The 6,722-nt window shown below is 37.6% G+C and overlaps 1 pseudogene; it reads left to right on the forward strand.

Moving 5' to 3' along the window:
• LOC109233993 lies at nucleotides 1,817-3,902 on the forward strand (annotated as a pseudogene).

The following is a 6,722-nucleotide window of genomic DNA, read 5'->3' on the forward strand; positions in this document are numbered from 1 at the left end:
AATAATATTTTCCAAAATATAACAATATCAAATAGTTCTCAAGTAAAATATGCGACTTAATAGTCGTACGGGATGGACCAAGTCACAATCCCCAACGTTGCACAACCCCACACTCGTCATCTAGCGTGTGCATCACCTCAAAGTAGCACAACGATGTGAAATCCGGGGTTTCATACCCTCAGAACGGTATTTGCAATCATTACTTACCTCAATCGGTCCAAACTCTAGCCTGCGATGCCTTAGCCTCTCGAATCGGTCTCCGGATGCTCCAAATCTAGCCAAAAACAGTATCATGCCATCAAAATATGCTAAGGGAACAAAGCCCACTCGAAAATATCCAATTTATACCAAAAATCTCGAAATTAGCGAACCCGGCCCCACATCTCGTAACTCAATTAAATTTATGCCAAAATGATCCTAATCCTCCCACGAGTCTATACATATCAAGAACACTGAAATCGGAGTTCAATTGACCCCTCAAATACCCATTTAAGGTCTCTTAATCTCAAGCCCTAATTACCCATTTTGCACTGATTTTTACCAAAATTTCACCACTAGTTAGGCCTTTAATCACATATAAATGAGTTATGAAACCAAGAATCTTACTTCCAAGAGATTACCCTTTGGTTTCCTCAAGAATCCCTCTCAAAAGCTTCAATCCCGTTAAAAAATGGTGAACTTAGACCCAAAATTGCGAAAAATGACCTTTTAAAACATTCTGCCCAGCTGATAAAAATCCTTCTTCGCGAACGCGGTCAACACCACGCGTTTGCGAAGCACAAACTTAAGTTGAACAGAAATTCCCCTTACGCGAACGCGACCACCCATCGCGAACGCGATGCCTCAGCAACTCAACCATTCGCGGACGCGGCATCACCCTCGCAAACGCGATGACCAACGAGCTCAACCTTTCGCGATCACGGGACCTCCTTCGCGATCGCGAAGGCCAACTTCACAGCCTTCCCTCCTTTCCCTTCACGAACGCGAGGGTCCACTCGCGAACGCAAAGAACCACTGTCTGCAACATCAACAGCAGATTTTCTGCAATTTTATCCAACTTTAAATGGTTCGTTTAACCACCGGGAACTCATCCGAGGCCCTCGGGACCTCAACCAAACATGCCAAAATATCCCATAACCTTATTCAAACTTGTTCCAACCTTCGGAATGCTCAAAACAACATTAAAAACCCAAAATCATATCGGATTCAAGCCTAAGAATTCCAAAAACTTCCAAATTGCCGTTTCGATCAAAAAGTCTATCAAACCTCGTCCGATTGACCTGAAATTTTGCACACACATCCCAAATTCCACAACGGACCTGCTGCAACTTCCGGAATTCCATTCCGACCCTATATCAAAATCTCACCAATCAACCGGAAATCGCCAAAATTACAATTTCACCAATTCAAGCCTAAATCTACTCCGGACCTCCAGAACACATTTCGATCACGCTCCTAAGTCCCAAATCACCTAACGGAGATAACCAAATCATGAAAATTCCAATCGGAGATCATATACAAACCAGTCAAAACTTGGTCAACCTTTCAAATTTTTAAAGCTTCAAACAGAGAATTGTTCTTCCAAATCTATTCCGATAATCCTGAAAACCAAAACCGACGATATACATAAGTCGGGGCTAGCCATGCCCGAGAACTGGAGAGAAAAATGCAAAAGCTCAAAACGACCGGTCGGGTCGTTACACCATTGAAATTCAAAGGGGGTCTAGAAATTTCACAACTAACTAAAATCTATAAAATGAGACTACAAGTTCTGAACATTTTCTCACCACTTATTTCTATTTGAGGAGAAGAAAATATGGGTTTGAAGGGCAAGTTGATTGCTTCATTAGAGGTAAAGAGTGGAGGAAACTCCGTTCAGGATATTTTTCACGTTAATACTCATCATATACCCAACATAAGCCCTAATAAGATCAATCATTTTGAGATTCATGAAGGTCAAGTCATAGAAGATGGTTCCGATCGTTAGCTGGAAATACAACGAGGGTAATACACATTTCCCCGCTCTCTTTATATGCATCAATTTTCTATATTTAGGTGAATTTGATATTGATGATGTTTGTTTACCATAAATATATTCCGAGTAAGACATTTTGCATAAAAAAATTATGCATAAGTCATTTCCTCTGGGGAAAAATATTGCAACTATCTTAACTTTTAACTTTCTTCTACTTGCTACAATTAACCTTTAGACGTTATTGTTGATTTTTAGCACTCAAATATTTTATCAAATTAAACGATCTATGAATTTTGAGTATTATTATTATACGTCTTTAATGTATGCTTTTCATAATATATATTTCACTCACCAATCAAATATTAGAAAATATTTTTCAAATATTTTGCGGAACAAAACTTTTATCACGAAAAATATCAAACACATTATAATCAAATCTATAGTTTTTCATGAAATTTTTATATCTTTTATGGGGAATTGGACTACTGAACTAGGAGTAACATCTCTTGTATTTCTGAATTTTAATGATTATAGATGGAAAAGAAAAGACAGTTAAGGAAGTGATTGAAGCCTTCGATCCTCAGAAGAAATCAGTCAGTTGGAAAGTGATTGAAGGAGATTTGTTAGAGTTGTATAATTACTTCACTATTATTACATCCAGTGAAGATCAATGGACTACATGGACAATTGAGTACGAGAAGAAAACTGAAGAAACCCCTGAGCCCCTCACTTTCATGGGTGTACTCCTTGATGTGAACCAAAGAAATAGATGCCCCACCTTCTCAAGAAATAAAAGTATATATATATATATATATATATATATATATATTATATATATATTATTATATATATATATATATATGCGCGCGCGCGATGAATATTTTGCAAGATTGGCTACTCCTAGCCACCGTGTGAAATAAATAATGTCGTGTTTGGAGTTATGTATGTCAGTCTCCTTCTATGGATGAACTTTAATGGTCAGATATGTAAGATATTATGGATTTTTTCAAGTTTAATATTTTACCTGTAATAACTACGTACAAGATATATTTATTAGTTTGCTACTCTCATTCTTTTTCAACCCATTTTTCTTTTGATTTCTCTTGTGGTATTATGGTTATATGGGGATTAATATTTACCAGTGTTTTAAAAGTCATGAACTCACACTAAAATCTTTAACACGTTTAAGCTTGGGATCATACTTTGAGAGAAGAACAACACAAGCTCCACAACCACCTGCAACCATTTATAGGAATTGAAGAGCTCTTTTCAAACTAAGTTCCCAATAATCTATACAAACATCATAAAAAGATTAAAATTGAAGAGTTGAAAACCACTTTCAGAGACTTTTAAAGAATAAAAGATTTTCTAGTGTAAACTTATTACCAAATTGCAAAACCAGAATACACCGTAACAAAGTATGGAACTCCGCTATTTCTATAAGAAACATAATATATGATGTCAGCCCGACAAAAAAGCAACAACTTAGCTAGCGTTTCGGGAGAACCGAGTCATCTTTATTTCGTTCATAACTATCACTATTGTAATGATCCGACCGGTCGTTTTGAAAGTTATAGCCTTGATCCCATATTAACTGCTTCCCCCGTATTTTTTTCTGCTATTGTAACTTGCCGGGAGGTTTCGTATTGGTTTTGAGTGTTTTGGGACACTTAGTCCTTAAACGGAGGCTTAAGTCGTGGAATTTGGACCGTATTCGGAATTGTGTGAAGATGACTCCAGAATGGTGTTCCGTCAATTCTATTAGCTCCGTTGTGTTATTTTGGGCTTAGGGGCGTATCCTGATTGTGTTTGGAAGGTCCATAGCTCGTTTAGGCTTGAAATGACAAAAGTCGAATTTTTGGAGATTTGGACAGGTAGTGGGATTTTTGACATCGGGGTTAGATTCCGATTCCGGAAGTTGGAGTAGGTCAATAATTTTTAAAATGATTTGTGTGCAACATTTGAGGTCATTCGGACGTGGTTTGATAGCTTTCATCATCGGTTGTGAAAATTTAAAGTTTCAAGTTCTATAAGTTTGAATCGGAGGATGATTCGTGATTTTAGCGTTGTTTGATGTGATTTGAGTGGTCGACTAAGTTCGTATGGTATTTTAGGATTGGTTGGTATGTATAGTTGAGGTCCCGGGGGCCTCGGATGTATTTTTGATGCTTCGGGTTGAATTTTGGACTTATGCAATTTCTGGGTTTCCTGGCATCTGGTGTTTTCGCACCTGCGGTGGGGGAGACCGCAGGTGCGGGATCACATGTGCGGAAAGAGAAGCGCAGAAGCAGAAAAATGGAGGAGTGCTAGGAGTCACAGTTGCGAGGTGCATTCTGCATCTGCGATGCATGCAGATGCGGTGGAGAGACTGCAGAAGCGGCGAAAGACCTCAGAAGCGACCAAATATCTGCAGGCGCGCACACGCAGGTGCGGCCCCCTTTCCGCAGATGCGGACCCAGCTGTCTTAAGTGATTTATGCACCTGCATGATTTTTCCACAGGTGCGGTTTAACTAGCAGAAAAAGAGCTAAATTGAGGGTTTGAATTCATACTTCATCTTTGGACTTGAGAGCTCGAATTTTGGAGATTCTTTGAAGGATTTTCAGAGGGAGTTATTGGGTAATGATTCCTAACTCGCTTTTGGTTGTTTTCCATTAATCCATTATTGATTTCACCTTTTAATTAGAGATTTGAGTTGGAAAATATGAAAAACGTTCTTAGGCCAAATTTTGGGATTTTGACCGAGATTTTGGTATCGGATTTGAGTAAGTTTGGTATGGTTAGACTCGTGAGTGAATGAGTGTTCATATTTTGTAACTTTTACCCGATTCTGAGACGTGGGCCCTGAGGCTTTTTGGGCGATTTTCCAATTTCCTGCTTAGCTTTGATATCATTAGCTAGATTAGTTTCTTGTAGCTATATTTATGTTATGTAATTGATTTGGCTAAATTTGGACCATCCGGAGCCGGATATTCATGGAAAGAGCATTGTGACGGTTGATTTGAGCTTGGTTCAAGGTAAGTGGCTTGCCTAACCTTGTGTGGGGGAACTCCCCTTAGGTTTTTGTAGTGTTTGATATATAGGCACCGTGTATGTGAGGTGACAAGTGCGTAAACGAGCTATTTGTTGAAAAACTCCATTTTCATTAAATAAAATATCTGTTTTCCTTGAACTGAGCTACACTAGCATATGTAATTATCCTATTTAGTTTAGGACAACATGTCTACATGTCTTAATTGCTTATCTGAACTCTGTGCAGCATGCTTAGTGAATTTCCTGCTTCTTCATTGACTTGTACTTAGTCTAAATTGTAGGATTTTTGTGTTATAGTTGTAATTCCATTGTTTGAGCTGCATATTTACTTTGGAACTACAGAACGGTATTTCGGGAGATCCCCCAACACTGCATATTTACTTTGAGATTACGGGTCGGTATTCCGGGAGATCCTCCAGTACTGTATATCTACTTTGGGACTACGAAACGGTATTCCGGGAGATCCTCCTGCACATTAATGTTTGGGACTATGGGACGATATCCTAGGAGATCCCCTGCTGTTATCATTATTTTTTGAGTTGTTGTCTTTCATTGATTCTATTCCTATTAGATTTTCGTATTTATTTTTACTATGATATTTCATTCTATCTTATTTCATTATATTTATACCAGTAGGGCCCTGACCGATCACGTCACTACTCGAGCGAGGTTAGGCTTGGCACTTACTGGGTACCGTTGTGGTGTACTCAAGCCCTTCCCTCCACATGTTTTTCGTGTGCAGATCCAAGTTCCTCCTATCAGCCTCGAGTTTAGTTGCACGGTTGCTATTTCGGGAGACTTCAAGGTACATCTGCCCGAGTCCCTCGGAGGCCCACTCTATCCCCCTATGTTCATTTTCCCTTCATTCTGTAGAAATGATGTATAGAATAGTTAAGACTTCTTAGTAGCTTGTAACTTGCGGGTTTCCATTTTGGGAATTGTTTTGTACATTTCTTAAGTGATAATTGTATCCATCGAGTGGCATTCAGTTGCTTATTATTGTTACTGTTAGTAGTTTATGTTCTTGCTTTTGTTTCATTTTCTGCAAAGTGTTAGGCTCACCTAGTCATAGAAAATGAGTCGCTGTTGATAACCAATTTTTCCCTGTATATTCTATATATGCAAAATACTTTCAAAATAAAATACATGTGCATATATAAGTATGCCCAAATGTTTTATGTATTTTTCCTAATTTTTAAAGGAATTTTTTTAATCAATTTATTGTCCTATTTTGACAGTACAAAAACCAATAATTGTTCCTCAAATTATTATTTTGGTGAATAACTTATTTTATTCTAACATTTACACCAAAATATAGCTAAGGTGATTTTTGCGCATTTTTACAATTTTATTTAGTAATTTTAAAGCTAAAATAGCATAATATTGCAATTTTAGCCTATTTTGAGATTTAATAGCATTTTATAATTGTGAAATTGGTTCCAGTATTTTTATTTTAATATTTATATATTATTAGTTAATTTAGTACCTTTAATTTGTTTCCAGAAATTATCTTACTATTTTTTATAAAATAAAAAGGGAAAAACTAGCTATTTAAATACTAGCCCTGTTTCATTTCAATTATAGCCCAAATCAACCCCCAATTAAAACCCAATTTCAATCTTAAACGGGCTAACCCAATTTCGATTTAACCCGCCCCTGACCCAGCTAAAACCTACCCGACCCAGATATCCTCTTATCCTGGCCGTTGATCTCTG

Source organism: Nicotiana attenuata, chromosome 1 (genome assembly GCF_001879085.1).
Source record: "Nicotiana attenuata strain UT chromosome 1, NIATTr2, whole genome shotgun sequence".
Classification (NCBI taxonomy): Eukaryota; Viridiplantae; Streptophyta; class Magnoliopsida; order Solanales; family Solanaceae; genus Nicotiana; species Nicotiana attenuata.